Raw genomic sequence first — 17,383 nt, 5'->3', positions numbered from 1 at the left:
TCCTTACCGATTGTCTGTAAAATTTTATTGTGAATTTTTAATAGCTATTAAAATACTTGTGAGCTTTAAAAGGAAAAATATGTGGTGCACGCAACAGACAATAGATGCTTTTTCTTTATCTTTATCTTCTTACTAATAATAAAGCTGAAAGTCTCTCTGTCCGGAGGATGTCTGGATCTCTGTGACGCGCATAGCGCCTTGACCGTTCAGCCGATTTTCATGAAATTTGGCACAAAGTTAGTTTGTAGCATAAAGGTGTGCACCTCGAAGCGATTTTTCGAAAATTCAATGTGGTTCTTTTTCTATTCCAATTTTAAGAACAAAATTATCATAAGATGAACGAGTAAATTACGAAATTATCATAGCGTGGAACCGTAACATGGGCACAAGCCAATTGGCGAGATACGAAGTTATCATAACGTGGAACTGTAACATGGGTACAAGCCAATTGGCGAGAAAATTCACCATACATTATTTGTAAATATGCAGGCGAATCAAAAGACCTTTTATTTTTTCTATTACGGGCAAAGCCGTGCGGGTACCACTAGTGATAAATAAAAGAAATTAATTAATGCATGGAGGAAAAATGAGTGAGTAAAATAGTGAATCAATAAGAAAATAAGTGAATGAAAGAATTAATATAAATGAATTACTAATTGAAAGACTGAAAATAAATTAGTTGATAAATGAATGCGTAAGTGATTTAGGAAATGATTGAATGAGAAAATAAAATTAACTATTTCACTTTATCCCATCCGTTTTGTCCCACATGAAAACTGATTGTGATAAAAATATTTAAAATACAAATAAGCTAAATATTAACTTAAGAAATACTACATCGAATATTAGAAAGTCCCAATTAATATTTAAAATGTTAGAAACAAGAACTTTGTAATTTGATAATATCAAAATAATTTTTGACCTACAGCAAAATAGTACAATTTGAGCATCAATTTTTGAAAATTGCTTATATTATCATATTTTGATTTTCAGAGGTAATTTTTTCTTGACTAGAATAGACTACATATGTTACTACATAGTTAAAATATTACTAAGTAAGTGACGATAAAAGAGTAGTAAATATTTCACCGTTTCACTTTGCACCACATTCCCCTACTAGTTCTTTGGTTTTTAATTCAAAACTGCAATAAATTCAATTCAAATGATACGGAATTTTGTTTAGTTTACGATGTTTTAATAAATTTTTACCTTTTTTCACGTATCTTTGGGTATTTTATTTTATTAATTTACCTTTTTTTTTTTTCATTTTTGGGTGTTTTTTCCTCGTTCTGAGCTGGCCTTTTTGTATACCTCCCTCCCCCCAATATTATTATCTTTTATAATTGAGCGAGTATTTTAAACTTCAATAAAAAATTTCATCTCTGTTCTCTGAATTAATACATTTTATTTAAATTCAATAAATAGGTAAAATTTAAATGAAATTAGAGACGTACCGAGTACTCGGTAAGTATTCGGTACTCGGCCTACTCGGCCAAATTTTGATCAGATACTCGGCCAATACCGAGTAGTTGCAAAAAATTGAATATTGTCGAAGACATATTAAAATTTATAAAAAAGCGCAAGCATATATAATATTCTGATATCATTTACAAGTCAAATTTAAATTGTGAGAATAATAAAGTTTGTAATGCTTTAATGGCATAAATCTTTATTTTAATGTCAACAAAGTTAATAAAAGATATTTATTAAAAATTGTGCAAAAAAGGTAAGTATAAAAAATATGGAATTTTTACATTAAAAATGGATTTTTGCTACAAACAAAAATTAGTTATAAGAAACATAAAATACATTTGCTTAAAAAATAAAAGGAAATAAAACAACGTTACAGTGCAGGAACACTGCAGACACGTGTTTTGGTGTTACAAGGAATCCCTTTTTCAATGCACAAAATGTGAGCTTGTGGATTTAAAGGCATTCGACAAAAGTCGGATTTTTTTTTTTTTTTTTTGTCGAATGTCTTTACATTCTTTAGCTCACATTTTATGCACTGAAAAAGACGTTCCTCGTAACGCAGAAACACATGTTTGTAGTGTTTCTGCACATTTGTTTCATATGCTTTTAAAAATTATTTATGTTTGACGGACAAGAACTATAATAGATTTGTATAATTTGTTTTAATTCCAACTTGATTAATCATACCTTTTATTTATTTATTTTTAATTTTAAAAATATTTTTTTTGTAAAATTTTTGACAGAAACAAATTTTTTTAAAATAATTCGTAATTAAATTTCAGCAGGAATTTAGCTTTAAAAACTATTATATAGACAAGGAGGTCTATACTACTATTCCAATAAGTTCAAAATTCATCAACATGTATGTCGGTGGTTCTTCTTAAAACATAATTGGTGTTCGCTAACTTGGCCGAGTAGTGAAAAGCCTAGTACTCGGTACTCGGCCAAAGTGCTACTCGGTACTTCTCTAAATGAAATTTTTGTTTAACTAAAAATATTTTTTTTATTTCAACACTTTCTTTATGTTTGTAAGAGCATTATTTTGCCTTCGTATAGATTTTTTTTATTTAGGACATCAGGATTTTAACGTCTGTGCATCAGTTTAGGTCATCAAGTACATAAAAATATTTGATGGCTAAAATACAATGCAACTACGTACGCTGAATTATTCTTCAAATGCTCTGACAGTAACAACTTCAAATAACCTTAAAAAACGTGTACTTTTTACTTTGCTTAGATCGTTGATCAGGTTTCGTTTCTTGTTGGCTGGTTAAATTTCTTGACAGGTAAGATTTCGAAAAACTCCTCATCCCTGCTAAATGAATCACTTTAAAGTTGTTATCAATTTAAAGTTGGTGAATTATTTTAAAAGCTGGCAGAGTTACAGTAAAGTAGTCGTGGCGGGATTTCGAAAAACTTAGCGCCTCATCCACTCCAAATGTTCCATTGAAGTGTGAAATTTCTGTCTAAGAAATAAATTAGGCTACAAAAGCTTTTCGTGATCGCAAACAGTTTGTAAATTTGAACATCTTAGAGAAGTCAACTACTTACTTGCATTTGTCCTCCTTTTGCGTGAACTCCTTTCCCATGGCCTCCAAATAGTCCTCCCACTTCTGGAATTTCACAGGCTGGGACTGACTGTTGTGGACTGCCAATAACAGGACGCCGAGCACGCACAGACAAACTACACACGGACGCATCTGCAAAAGAGTGAATTTCCGCTCATTATTATACAAATACAAAAGTGACGACCAGCAACAGGCTCTGGGCCCAGCTAGACTAGTCCTAGTCAGTTTACAATCCCCAGTGAAGATCAATGGCCCTCTTAAAACTATCTACTCCCTTGCTCATTACCACCTCTTCCGGTAAGCTGTCCCAAGGTTCCACTACCCTGCTAAAATAATAATTTTTCCCAATATCCATGTTAGCCTGAGATTTAAATAGCTTAAAACAATGACCCCTTGTCCTGTTTTCAGTGCTAAACTTCAGTTCCGTAACATCTTTCATTTTAATAAATTTAAACAACTGAATCAAGTCCCCTCGGTCTCTTCTTTGCTCAGGACTGTACATATTTAGCCTTCTAAGCCTGGAATCATAGTCTAAATGAGAAAGTCCATTTATTAGTCTTGTAACCCGCCTTTGAACCCTTTCCAATACATTAATATCTTTCTTAAGGTAAGGAGACCAAAACTGAACAGCATACTCCAAATGGGGTCATACCAAACTTCTATATAAGGGCAGAAGAACTTCTTTAGATTTATTCAATAAATTACCGCCCATTAGCCAGGGCTAAAGCAGAAAGACGTGAAATACACCGCCAGCTCAGTCATTTCCAGCCGAGGACTGCAGTTTCGTGCTTATTAGCACTCATCAGCCCGGCATAGGAAAGTGACTGAGCTGGAGATGGAAAACCTCAAGGAAGCCAAGAGTGCGAAACAAACTGAAATGACTGAGCTGGCGGTGTATTTCACGTATTTCTTTAGATTTGTTTGAAATAGATCTATTGATAAACCCAAGCATCTTATTGGCTTTGTTACTACTAGCTATGCTGCACTGTTGGCTAAACTTTAAATCCTGACTTATTAAGACGCCCAGATCAACAACTTTTTCCGCCTGACTAATGACTGAACCTTGCAAATAATAACTTGTACACTTATTTCCATGCCTTAAATGTAGCACTTCACATTTCCCAACATTAACAGCCATTTATCAGCCCACTCCGTAATATGACTTGCAGCTGATTTGCTTGTTCTTCATTTTCTACACTGCCCATAACTTTGACATCATCATCAAAACAATTCATGTTCCCAGAAATATTTTTATGAATATCTTTACTAATATTATAAAGAGAGAGGGCGGATTTTTGTGTGTTTATATGTTCGAGGTAATCTCCGGAACCACTGCACCTATTTGAAAAATTATTTCACTATATGAAAGGTGCTTTCTTACTGAGTAACATAGACTATAATTCGAAGAAATCCGATAAATAGTTCTTTTTTTATTCAAATTTAGGCCCAAATTTCACGTAAATTGTCTATTATTGGCTATTAAAGGGGTAAAAAATACTTGCACATATTGATATTATATATCGTTGAAAAGGGTAGAATTTTCTACGTTCTAAACAATTTATTTCAATGCTCTAACTTAATTACGGCGGGAGTAATTTGCGTTATTAGCTCAAACTTTTTTAGGCTCAGCTGAAATTTGGGCACTACTTTCTTCATTAAATTTATCAATAAAAAGTGAAGGAATTGTCCTACAGTTTTCTTTTTGACAGCATCGGAAAAAGCGAGATTTTTTACTTCAGATTTCTCTCGACCTTTGGTCGAAAAAATTAGCTTCTATCTTCAAAGGAAGAAAAGTTACAAGCGTTTTTAAATCAATTTCGAAATACGTCATTTTGATTCAGGTTTTCAACCATTTTATTTTCGCGTTTCCATGGTTACGCTTTTTGAATCCATTGTTTATTTCCATCTTTCTCATTTTCAATTCCTAAACTTATTTTATTTCATGTTTGCATGGTTACACTTTTAAAATCCATCTTTAGCATTTTAATTTCTTAAAAATATTTTAATATCTGTCGTCATTATTTGGAAGGGTAATTTTGCATGATATTTTTTTTTTATTTAAGTTATTCTTTAAGTTGTTAAGTTATTCTTTTAATTAATTGTTGAATATATGTCACTTGACACAATTTTTGTTCTCAAGGTAGACCGGGCAAAGCCGGGCAACGCAGCTCTTAAGGCACGTTAGGCGCTGAGAAGTTCAGTCTATGATTATTGTTTTAAGGCAACCGTTAATGTAATTCATTGCTTTTGGCGATTTGTTTTGAAAGAAAAGAAACTTTTGATTTGTTTTATCCGAGTGAAATGTACGACATTTTCCTTCTTTTTCCGACGACGATTTTTGAATGTTCAACGGGATGGTTTTTTTTTTTTTTTTTTTTAGACGGATTTATTTGGCGAAATATTTTAAATTGCAGTAAAACCGCTTCACTCGCTAAATAGAGTTTTAAAGCAACTGTAAATCTAATTTAATGTTTTGACGATAAGTTTTAAATTCCAAACAAACTTAAATAGTTTTTTTTTTTCTTTTTTGAAAAGGTGTGTACTCATTTTATACAAAGAAAAACGATCATTTCACATCAGAAGGGGAGGGGGCGTCAGTTTTTTTTATTCAACGGACTTCCATTAAATTTTTAGCACGGGCATCGCTGTGCGGGTACTGCTAGTCGTTCATAAAAACAATGAACAAAACAGGCCCTAACACAGATCCTTGAGGAACCCCGCTTAAAACCTCACTCCAATTAGAATAATTTCCCCTTACAACTACCCTTTGTTTCCTTCCGGTCAGCCAGTTATTAGAGTGACGTTGGTTCTGATAATTGATTTGGGAACATGTCCTCTAATGCAGAGATAATTTCTGTACCTCAGAGCCAGAAGGACGTAACTTACATTGTGGTAATTTTACAGGAAAGAGAAAAAAAAGTTTTTCTGGTGCTTGCAAAGATTGGAACGCGTTCTTTTAACGTAAAAAATCGAAAAGGATTTTTTTTTTTTTTTTGAAGAATTATGTTCACATGGCTTGATGCAGAATAGGCTTCTGCATACAATGCACTAATAAACGGAAAATCGCAATTTTTGGACTTACGTCAGTCTGGTTCTGAGGTACAGATTTGTTGATGCTTGAAAATATTTTTGTAGACGCAACAAAACTTACTCATATACTCACTGTATGAAAAACAGTGTAAACCATCACATTAAGTGTGGCCCATGTAATACGGTTTACGGGCTGCACGTTAGATTCCTTCTAAAAATCCTCATATATATAATAGCCAGTGGTAGTATACCCCGCGAGTTTCAACAATGAAACTCGTGCCACGGCATGATAATTTGATAACAAAATTTGGTAATGTTTAACGTGCAGAGAAAGACTTTATTGTGACAAGGCGGAACTCGAACCAGTAACTTAACTGTTTTATTGGTAAGACTGTCATTTCAAAGAATGAAGAAACGAAAACAATGAACGCTATCTACTGGAGTTTTACAATTCAGCTATTAAAATATCACAAACACGCAATGGCTTCGTACAAATGTAGAAGAGTAGAAGCAATTTTCACCCGTCATACCTTGACGGGCGATTTTCTAGTTTTGCTAAAATATTATCTCAATTCTTCTTCAAATAATATGCATTTAACAAATTATCTGAACAGGGCTAGTTTTTTTTCTGTTTTTAAATTATGCACTAAAATTAGTAACATTCGGTTTGCGAGCTGCGCATTAGATTCTATCTAAATCTTTTGCTTGATATTAATCTTACTGAAACGCTATGAATTTAACCGATTCTCTGAACTTAAACTGAATCGGTTTGCCTAGAACTTTACACTATGAGTTTCATGCGGTTTCATGGGCGCCCATAAGCAAAATTGTAAGGGGGGCTCAGATATTTTAACCATGGTTTAGTAGGATATTTTCCCCAATGAAGCAGATTTCAGGACAGATTAGAGCCGTTAAAATTTGACATTTTTACTAACTTATTCATTAATGGCTGGCGAAGAAATGTTTTTACAGTTTTGCAAAGAAAAAAGTACTAAAAGCAAGGAAGTTCTAATTTCTAAGGGGGGTTCGAACCCTCCCTTGACCCCCCCCCCCCCCTATATGGGCGGTTTACCAGTTGCGTACATTTCTGTTAAACGATTCCTCTTTGAAACGTTATATGCATTTACCCAACTCTCTGAGCAGAAACTTAATCAGTTTGCCTATAACTTCCCGCTATGAGTTGCATGCGATTTTCAAAAGTTATGTACGTCATTTCTTCCAAACGAGTCCCTTTTAAAACGCTGTGCATTTACCGAATTCCCTGATCATAAACTAAATCAGTTTCTCACTACAAGTTGCATGCGATTTACAACTTACTGTCTGACCACGGATTGTATGGAAAGACAAACATCCGTTTTACAGCCGGAAATGGTCGAAACTATTATTTTTTACCGGCTAAACTATTACCGGCATCAAATTTTTACTTTCCCCCCTCATTCAGATAGATTCGTCTTATCTGGACGTTTGAAAATTCCATACAATCCGTTGTCGGACAGTACGTACATTCATTTCTTCGAAACGGGTCCCTTTAGAAACGCTATGCATTTACCCAATGCATAAACTGAATCATATTTCCTATTACTATGTACTAAGAGTCGTAATTTGCGATTTATACAATTATTAAATTCCTTTTAAAAGTTTCAAACCACCATTGGCATTTAATCAATTCTTTAGGCGTGACTTGGATCGAGTTTTTCTTACGTAAACCTTACTACTTCATTAAACTCCACTGTTAAAATTGAAATTCAATGTTCCACCAAGAAATTGGTTAAATCTAGCAAAATTTATGTTCAACCATCTTATTGGCCTTAAGTTTCACAAATAAGATGGTTGCAACTAAATTTTACTAGATTTAACCAATATCTTGGTGATTTTTAACAGAATCCGTATTGCCAAAATCCTGACTTAACTATACCCTTAATCAGAAATTCAGCATAAAAATAATATTTGTTTAAAGTCAAAGTTTTCCTTGATGTACATATCTTGAAAATAAGACTGAAATAGTTCTTACTTCGATGCAAAAGTAAATGATGCAGGGCCACAATATAAAAGAAATCGATTGCACTTTTGACAGCAACAGCATAAAAATAATCGATTGGCGTACCAGTTATTACTAACCCTTTTCAAAATTTAACTCAAAAACGAATCAATCTTGATACCAAAGGTTATATATCCACTGTTCTTGTCGGTTGACCATGTAATCTAACACATATGTAGGTTAAAGTTCTTATCGTTTGACCTGCTTCTTATTTAAGATCGTTTAGAGATCAAAAGCCAAGAATCCTTGTCCATTTGTCATAACAAAGGTTTAAAGAGGTCATGACGCTTGAGGTTGCGAAAATAAAATTCCCTGTAATTTGGGTAATTATTGAAACGATTCCTGTAATTTCGCAGTTCCAGAGCTTGATGAATACACCACCTTGCGGTGATTTAAGAAATCAACCAAAGAGGTAAATCATTTCAATTTTGCACTGACAAGGCAGATGTCTCATTGGACAGGTCATATTCTACGTAAGTGGTGCACTCTGGATTTACCTCTTTCAGTCGCCATTAGCATGCAGCGCCTCCTATAGTTCATTGGAATAGCGATTCTGTCTTTGCGCCATTTTTTCATTGCACAAATTACATTTCTCTGATGGAGTTCTGAATTTTTTGAAATGTCCTACTCAAGAATGAGTTTCTCCTGAGTTTTGTCTGAATTTCAGACTTCTCTTAAATTATTTCAGGCAATTTAAAACTTTTAGTTATTTGAAAAAGTTAACTTTCACCCTTTTACCACTTTTTGAAAAAGCCGAAATCGTACCGAGAAAGGCATTCTTTTGTACAATAACCTCACAAATAATAAGTTGAGTCAGTTCATCGAATTTAAATCTTTAGGTGACGAACATTTATCGAGAACTGATTGACTTTATTTCAGCAAACACTTATGAAAATCTTCCGTTCCATATTTTTTTTAACGTATGTCCGAGTATTTTTCGTGAAAAATAGGACTTTGCGCATTTTTTTTTTTTTACAAAACATTTTTTTTTCTTTTCTTTTTCTTTTTTTGAGCAATTATGATTGCTTATTGTTCTCACTTGACTGTTTTGAATTCCTATCATTTTATTTTCCCACCAGCACCCTCTGCCAGCACTACCGTCGCGTCGACCGGCCTCACGATGCTGCTCCTCTTGCGAAAACCGTCTCCAGGTTGCGTCCATATCCTACACACAGACACACGCACACGCCTACACACACATACACACACTCATGCCTGCGCACAGACACAAACACACACACACACACGTACCCATGCACATGCGCCTACACAAACACACACCATGGGCGGATTTATGGGGGGTCAGAGGGGGGCAATGCCCCCCCAGTTTTGGGAGGACTTTATGTAGTAACAACATATCTTCCAAAAATTTTTTAAAAAATCATTATTATTATTTTTTTTTTTTTTGACTAGTTCAGAAGGACATGGTTGGATTTATAGGAGGGGTTGCATAGGGGGCAATTCCCCCCAGTTTTGGGAGGACTTCAAAAAAGTAACAATACATCTTCCAAAATCTTAAAACAAAATGATTCTTTTTTTCCTTTTTGAATAGTTCAATGAAAATGAAGAGAATAGCGAATGTCTTTCTCTGATGGGAGAAAAGAAAACAAAAAGAACATTAAATACAAATAGTACAGCTGTCATTGGGGCGCTGAAAATTTGCCTAAATTCACTATTTTGGACTGAAAACCATTTGGGCAAGTATAAAAATGAAAATATAGGCTAAACGAGCTATGCATTCAGCTGCAACACTTATAATAATTGACAAATATTTTTAAATTAGAACCTAAAAAAAGGGAACCCCCCTCCCCCATTTGAGCTAACAGAACGATCTACTTGTTATGATTTTTCTTTCTTTTCAGAATGTTTATTTTCAATTTGCGTGATTTCAAAAGCTAGATATTTTGTGTTGTTACAGACGAAAGATTTTGAAGAGCCTTAAGGATTCACACGTTCAGATTGGTAAAATTGTAAAAATCCTTTAACCGTAAAAACTGACGAATTTTCGTAAAAATTACAAAAATCTGCAGGTAAGAGTGAATTACATATAGGGCCGGATTTGCCTATAAGATAAACAGGCTATAGCTTCGGGCCACGCTTTGAAGTGGGTCCGTAACTCGTAAAAAATTGCATGATTTGTTCCTTAAAAAATAGAAAGTGCTTGAAAAAGATAATTTAATTTTCAAGTGCTTGAAAACCTTGAATATTTGGAAACGTGTGGCAACAAACCTTAAATTTTAAAATTTCTAACAAATGGTAGGAGGAGGAATGCCAAAATATGTCAAATTCAGCTCCTTGCTACATCCTGCATCAAAAGTGTACTCCACTACCTCTATTCCTTTTCGTTTTCTGCACTGCTTTAAATTTAAAAAAAGGGGTTGTTGTAATTAATAAATTAATTACAACAACCCCTTTTGTAATTAATATTTTAATTATATTTACAAAGTTTGAATAATACTGTGGTGCAACTGTATAATCTAGTACTCAATTTCAGGGACTGGAAAGTGCAAATGAGGTGCCTTAAATTATCAAATGTTCTAAAATCTCCGAAAAGAATTGGCGCAGTATAGCCTATTATGGTAGGGGGGGGGGGGGGAATGCCAAAATATGTCAAATTCAGCTCCTTGCTACATCCTGCATTAAAAGTGTAAAAATCATGGTTCTTACGTTTGTAACATATTACTTGAAATAAATTTTTGTGACTCACATGTTTCATATCTTGCTATTTTTTTAATCCCGAATGCAGTATTTTGGAAATTTTTCTGTATTGATTGCTTTTATCTTGCTTCTACTGCATATTTTTAATCAGTTTAGCCTGGAAAAAATGATACACTACCTCTATTCCTTTTCGTTTTCTGCACTGCTTATAGTTAAAAAAAAGGTTGTTGTAATGAGAGAATTCTATCGTTTATTTTTTCTTTTAAACTTAAAATAGCTGTTTTTTTTTACAAAGCTCGAATAATACTGTACAGTACAACTGTATAATCTAGTACTCAATTTCAGAGACTGGAAAGTGCAAATGAGGTGCCTTAAATAATTAAATGTTCTAAAATCCTTGAAAAGAATTGGCGCAGTATAACCTACTAGGGCTCTTGTGGCAAAACACCTAATTTAACCAACCAAACCTTGAAAATAATTAGACAAGTCTTTGAAACTCCTATGCAAAGTGTATTTCTATTTTATTTCTTATCAAGTGTATAAATTATGAATTGTTCTAATAAGTAGTATGTTACTCTCATGTTACATATTTTGTTTACAAATTTTCATGATACAGCATTTCTTTTAAAGTGTTAACTTACATCACAAAGCACATTTAAATCATAAAACTATTTTTTTTTTTAAATATTTGTCTATTTTTTCCCGAGATTTTTGTCTATCCAATTATTCCTTATAAGGCTTCAAAATGCAGAATTTTATATCCATTTTACAAAATTTCCTTCGGGGGAGAAACCCCCGGACCCCCTAAAATTGGAGATATTCTATATCCCACTTAAAAGGGAGCCTTGCGTCACTGTCTTCATACTAGTCAGCTCTCTTAAGGTCAATTCAAAAAGGACAGCATGAAACCACACACTAGTAATAACGACACACGAAAAAAAGTAAAGCATGGCCTTATGCATCACGGGAAAACAAACCAAAACATGGGGGGGGGGCAATTTAAAATGTTGTTAAAAAAATCCTGCCCCCCCCCCCCCCCAGAAACTCCGTTCTAAATCCGCCTATGACATACACGCGCATTCATACACACACGCTCGTGATTGCGAAAAACATAATTTGAATTCAAGATGCCAAAAATTCAAATTAATATATATATATATATATATATATATATATATATATATATATATATATATATATATATATATATATATATATATATTTTTTTTTTTTTTTTTTTTTTTTTTTTTTTGCACTATTGCATTTTCATGCATGCTACCAGGCTGCGCGTAATTAAAATTTTATGTTTCGTATTTTTTAGTTTATACATACATTTTTTTTACGTTCTTTATTTTGCTAGATCGATAAGAAAAACACGGTACAGCTACTTTAAAGTTACGATCTCGAGAACAAAAGAGAAATCATCTTAAGAGGCAGCGGCGTGCACAGAAATGTTGGGGCCCGTCACAAATAACTTTTACGGCCCCCACCTCCATATGGTTTACACCTATGTTTCACTTTTCATTTTGAAAATATTGGGTACTCTTCATGCTCGGGCTCGGGTCAATAGGTTTCCCTTCTCCTCCCCCCCCCCCCGCGCTGCGCAGGAGCTGTCTGTAAATAATGTCAAACTTTGAGGTGGAAACAAAAAGTGTGACATCATGCATTTTTTAATCAAGAATATGTACAGGAGAAATTGAACCACATTTGACAAATGAGAGGATGGTCGAAAATGTTTTTTAAACGTGGGATATCATTTATGGACAGACCCTTACGCTATAAAACTGGTCTCGATATGCATAGGGGGATTTCGGCAGTGAATCCTGGGATTGCAAAAATACTGGGTGGTCTGGGAGGTATTCTCCAGGCCACTCCTATGTCCGAGAGCTTTCCTTCGAAAAATATTTAAAATTTACCTTAAAAATGCTGGTTTTTAGTCAATTTCAGAGCAGATTTTATAGCACTGTTTACTGGAATGATGTGCAGGAACTTGAAGCACTTTATATGAGTTTTGATAAAGTGTATTACCTTAGCCATGTTTTTTTGACTTCATTAGCCATGGTTGTTTCAAAGTAAAAGAAATTGTAATTTAATACCAATCAACACTTAGTTACAAAGTGTCCAATTATTCTATAATGCAGCACTGAGTAATAAATAATTTAAACTAGTATGTTGTGGCCATCACGAAACTTTCTTCTATATTTTTCCTTTTTCTGATCCCTCCCCATGCTTGACGAGGAAGCAATATTCCCAACAAAAACAAAATTACACATGCAAAAACTTGACGACCATCCCAATGTCTGAATTATTGCAAAAGCAAAGCAAAGAGCGAAAATTGAAAGTTATTTTAAAAGCCTTGCTTGAATTAATTACAAATATTTTATTTGTTAACAAACATAAGTTGGCAACAGTTAAAAATTTTAAATCATTGAGATAATATTTCCGATCATTTCCATACAATTAAAATCACGAGAAATACGCAGACGACAATCTATTACGATTTATCTTTCTTATTGTTGCATTAATAAAGCTATTTTTATTCGCTAAAAAAATAATGATAATAAAAATAAATCAGCACCTCTTGGCGCGATTGGCGCCAAAGTTGAACCAAAGCCTGTTTACATATGGATTCACATATATTCCAAATTTCAACCAGAACGTAGCATTACTTCTTGAGATAGGGCACTCACAATGGAAAAAAAGAACGGGCGATTGCGCTACCCCCTTTTTAGCTGTTGACACCAAAATAAAATCAGCTTTTATACCCACTAAGGGCTACTTGCCGATAAATTTTTCTTTCATTCCGTTCATTATTTCTTGAGATACAGCAGTCACAATTGACGACAAAAAACGTTCTATAGCTCAACCCCCGTTTGAGTTATTGACACCAAAATTGAATCAGCACCTGTTCCTGTTACTGGCAACATATGGACCAAATTTTGTTTGATTCCGCCAGTTACTTCCTGAGGAATAGCAATCACGCGTAACTCAAAAAACGTCCCATTGCTCCACCCCCTTTGGATGAATTCGCGCCAAAAACCAATGGGCACAAATTCACATAGGGGCACATATGTGTACCAAATTTCGTTCGATTTCATGCGGTAGTTTTTGCTGTAGAGCGGCCACAAAAAACTGGTCACACACAGACGTGACACACATACACACACACACACACACATACACACACACATACAGACAGACAGACATTTTCCAAAAATAGTCGAAATGGACTCAGCACACCTCAAAACGTTCGAATCCGTCAAAATTCGAAATTCGAAAATTTGCACGAATCCAATACTTTCTTCTATATATTAGATATAGAAGAAAGTAAAAATGTGTTTATTGGATGTGTATAATTCTTCAATATCTTTCTTTCGAATGGGAAAACAACTCTTATTCTTAATACGTAGCACAATATCTCTCGTACTGGCGATGTGTGGAAACACACGAATTGCAAAATAAACTACACATTTTGTATTTCTGGGTTTGCTTTCAAGTAAGTTAACTTGGGTTGTAGCTGTGAAAAATTTGCAAGGTATTTTCTAAACTATGTTTCCCGTTGAAATACAATGGGGCTGTTTCCAAAATTTTAAAAGTATTTTTTTTTCTGAAAGAGCATGTTTAAAAACTTAGGATCTGACCATTTTTTTAATTATTTGTTTAAGTTTAATATTTTTAAAAAATTACTAAAATCGGTTCGCTTTCATTATTTACGCTTCTGCCGGATGACATCACGAATGATTAAATGCCATTCAGTGTTGCCAAAAATACAGAGCTAAATATTTAATTCGCATCTTTACTCACATGTATTGGCATTGATATTGCTGATAGCAAGCGTAGAGCGCAATTTTAATTCGCTTCTTGATTATCATAACGTGGAAACGCAAAAAGATGCGCCAAAGAGCATTATTTGTGACGTCATCAAGACCACGCCTTGTTTGAAAAATTGGACATTTAAAAAAATTAATTAAAAATAACTGTTCGGAAAATGAAAGTATTTTCTGGGCCCATGTATTTTTTTTTTTTTTAACATTTTGCTTATTCTATAAATTTCAATGACTAAAAGTAGTATTTTTGACTGAAGGAAAACACCCTATTAATTCAATTTGTTGTAAGAAACCCAACCAAAAATGTTAGGGGTCCGGTGCATCCCTTGAGACCCCCCTAAATCCATCCATGTTGAGATATACACAGTAGCTCACGGTCTCTGACTATGATTTGGACTTCTTTTAAATTTTATTCAAGTTGAAACCTTTTAGGCGAATTTAGACCATTTGCGCGTAAAATTAAGTTTTATTGATTTGTAATGCTCCTGCTCTAATTTTGGTAGAAACGTCCTTTCTAAAATGGAACAACAACTTCTGAAAATAATAAGTTACATACTATCATTTATACAATAATCCTTTTTTCAATACTCAGTTAAATATATTGGGTGTCCTTAAATAGACTTACTGATTGCAAAAATGTATAACAGAAAAACGGTTAAAGATTTAAAAAAAAAAAAAAAATCTTGTAGAAAGTTCATGTATGTGGTGGGCAGTAAATTGTTTTAACCCGAGTTCAAAATTTTAGTTCAAATATTTTCAATAGATGGCGCTGCAGATAGTGAGCTATTAGGTTAAAAAGAAAGATTGAAATTCACCGATTTTTCCTCCGATTGCGACATGTGGTTACAGCCGGCGGTAGACATTTTGAAAATATTGTTGTGTAATTTTGTTTATTGAAAACATTTTTCGAAAAACTCTGATGTAATTTTCTATCTTTCAATGATTTACGGTCTTACGTTCTACAGCGCCATCTATTAGCGAATTCTTGAACTAAAATTTGGAACTCTGGGGGACAAAATTTACGGCACACCACATAAATTTTCTGAAAGAATTTTTTTTTTTTGTCATGAACCGTTTTTCTGTTATAAATTTTTGAAAACAGTTGGTTCATTTCAGGATACCCTGTATCTGAAATATAAAGACCCTACAAAGCTAAAAATATGAGACTGAGCTGATGCAATCAAAAGATACACCTAAAGCTAGCTGACCCGTGACAAGCATTCGCGCTCGTCTAAGAACTGACAAAACTCGAGGCACCGACACTTGGGGGCCACCAAATCTGTAGGTAAAATTTTGATTGTGGACTCATTCCATATCGCTCTATAGCTAGATGTGAGTATTAAATCTAGAAAAAAAAATCTATGTAAAAATTTAATCTCTTTTGTAAATTCCAAAACCACTCTAAGTTCTTTTTATATTTACAACACTATTAAAAGTTGTACCATAGATTATTTTGATATTAATGGCTTATTGCAACGAGCAGAGTTTGACGACATCTTATATTATCATGTTTAGTTATTGTAAGACTATGTTATTTGTATTTTTTTTAGTGCATATATTTTGTTATATAAGATACCGCCAAATTTAGTACAGATATGTTAATACGCAAGTATCAAGATATTTTATTGCTTTCTATGTAAAAGAAGCTCAGGGGTGAGAGGGCACCAAATAAATTTCGTGCCCTGTGTTTTAAAGGCTTTAGTCGGATCATGAGTACCGACAAAGAAAAATCAACTTATTAAGCATCAAGCATCCAGCCCCTGGCATTCATTTGAATTTTGACATCTTGAATTCAAATTATGTTTTTCGCAGTCACGAACTGCGATAGGACCCTACTCGTTGGGTTTCTTGATTCTACGAATGGAATGGAATGAAAATGGAGAAATAATTCGCACCCGTCATATTAAGGATGGTGATTTCCATGATAAGGTAATACGTTAGCGGGGAAAAATATCATTAAAACGAAGTCTCATTTGTGAAGTTTGAAGAGATACAGCCAACTCTCGATAACTCGGAAGTCCCAGGGGACCGGCGAAAATGTTCGAGTTATTGGTAATTCGAGCTATAAGAAGTTTCCACAACAGTCTCGAATGTTTGGGACCCGATGAAAACTTCGAGATAAAAGAATATTTGAGTTATAAGCTTCGAGCGATAGAAATTCGACTCTATTGTGGTATTAAGGTAGTTATGGCGTACCGACTAAATGAGGCACTTGAGAAATAACATTATGACAATAGATTTAAAAAACGAAATGAACTGGACTGCTATACAAAACAGGCACAATGCCCACGAAGTGTGTGTGTTTGAGGGGGGGGGGTGCAGAATACGCCATTAGAACGCTGTTTTAAGAGATCTCAGTCTCTTTTTGGGTGTGGTTCTCCCTAATGTTAAAGACAGGTGGACACACCGGAAACACAAATCAAAATAGAGAAATTTTCTTTAAAAAATAAAATTAAGAACTTTAAATGTACACATTGGTATATGTGAGTATGGCTTTCATGTGACTGTTGTAAGTCATGTAAGCCGGAATTCTAACAAAAAAAAAACTGGTCTGCAGGCTCTGGAATTTTTTTTTAAAGTAATCAACGGACTGCTTACTACTCTCACTTTACCGCAGTTAATTTTTCTTCGATTTTTGAACTGTCTACCGGCATTTGCAGGTGCGGAACCGATCCTCTGGTCCTGAGCCTCCGCCAGCAGCAGTCCGCCGGGTTCCGCTCCTCCTGGGCGGTGGCGTTTACACACGCGCGCGCCACCGCCCAGGAGGAGGGACATCCACGCGGAGGCTT

At 34.3% G+C, this 17,383-nt stretch overlaps 1 long non-coding RNA gene across 1 annotated transcript in view; it reads right to left on the bottom strand.

Moving 5' to 3' along the window:
- The window catches only part of LOC129229878 (uncharacterized), a 38,940-nt gene that overhangs the window by 3,094 nt on the left and 18,463 nt on the right, over positions 1-17,383 (bottom strand). The window contains exon 2 of the long non-coding RNA XR_008581122.1: positions 3,025-3,173. This is a non-coding gene — a long non-coding RNA (uncharacterized LOC129229878). The remainder of the gene's footprint in view (positions 1-3,024; positions 3,174-17,383) is intronic.

Source organism: Uloborus diversus, chromosome 9 (assembly GCF_026930045.1).
Source record: "Uloborus diversus isolate 005 chromosome 9, Udiv.v.3.1, whole genome shotgun sequence".
Taxonomy (NCBI): domain Eukaryota; kingdom Metazoa; phylum Arthropoda; class Arachnida; order Araneae; family Uloboridae; genus Uloborus; species Uloborus diversus.
The sequence above is the reverse complement of the archived record's forward strand: the minus strand, read 5'-3'. Positions and strand labels throughout refer to the sequence as shown.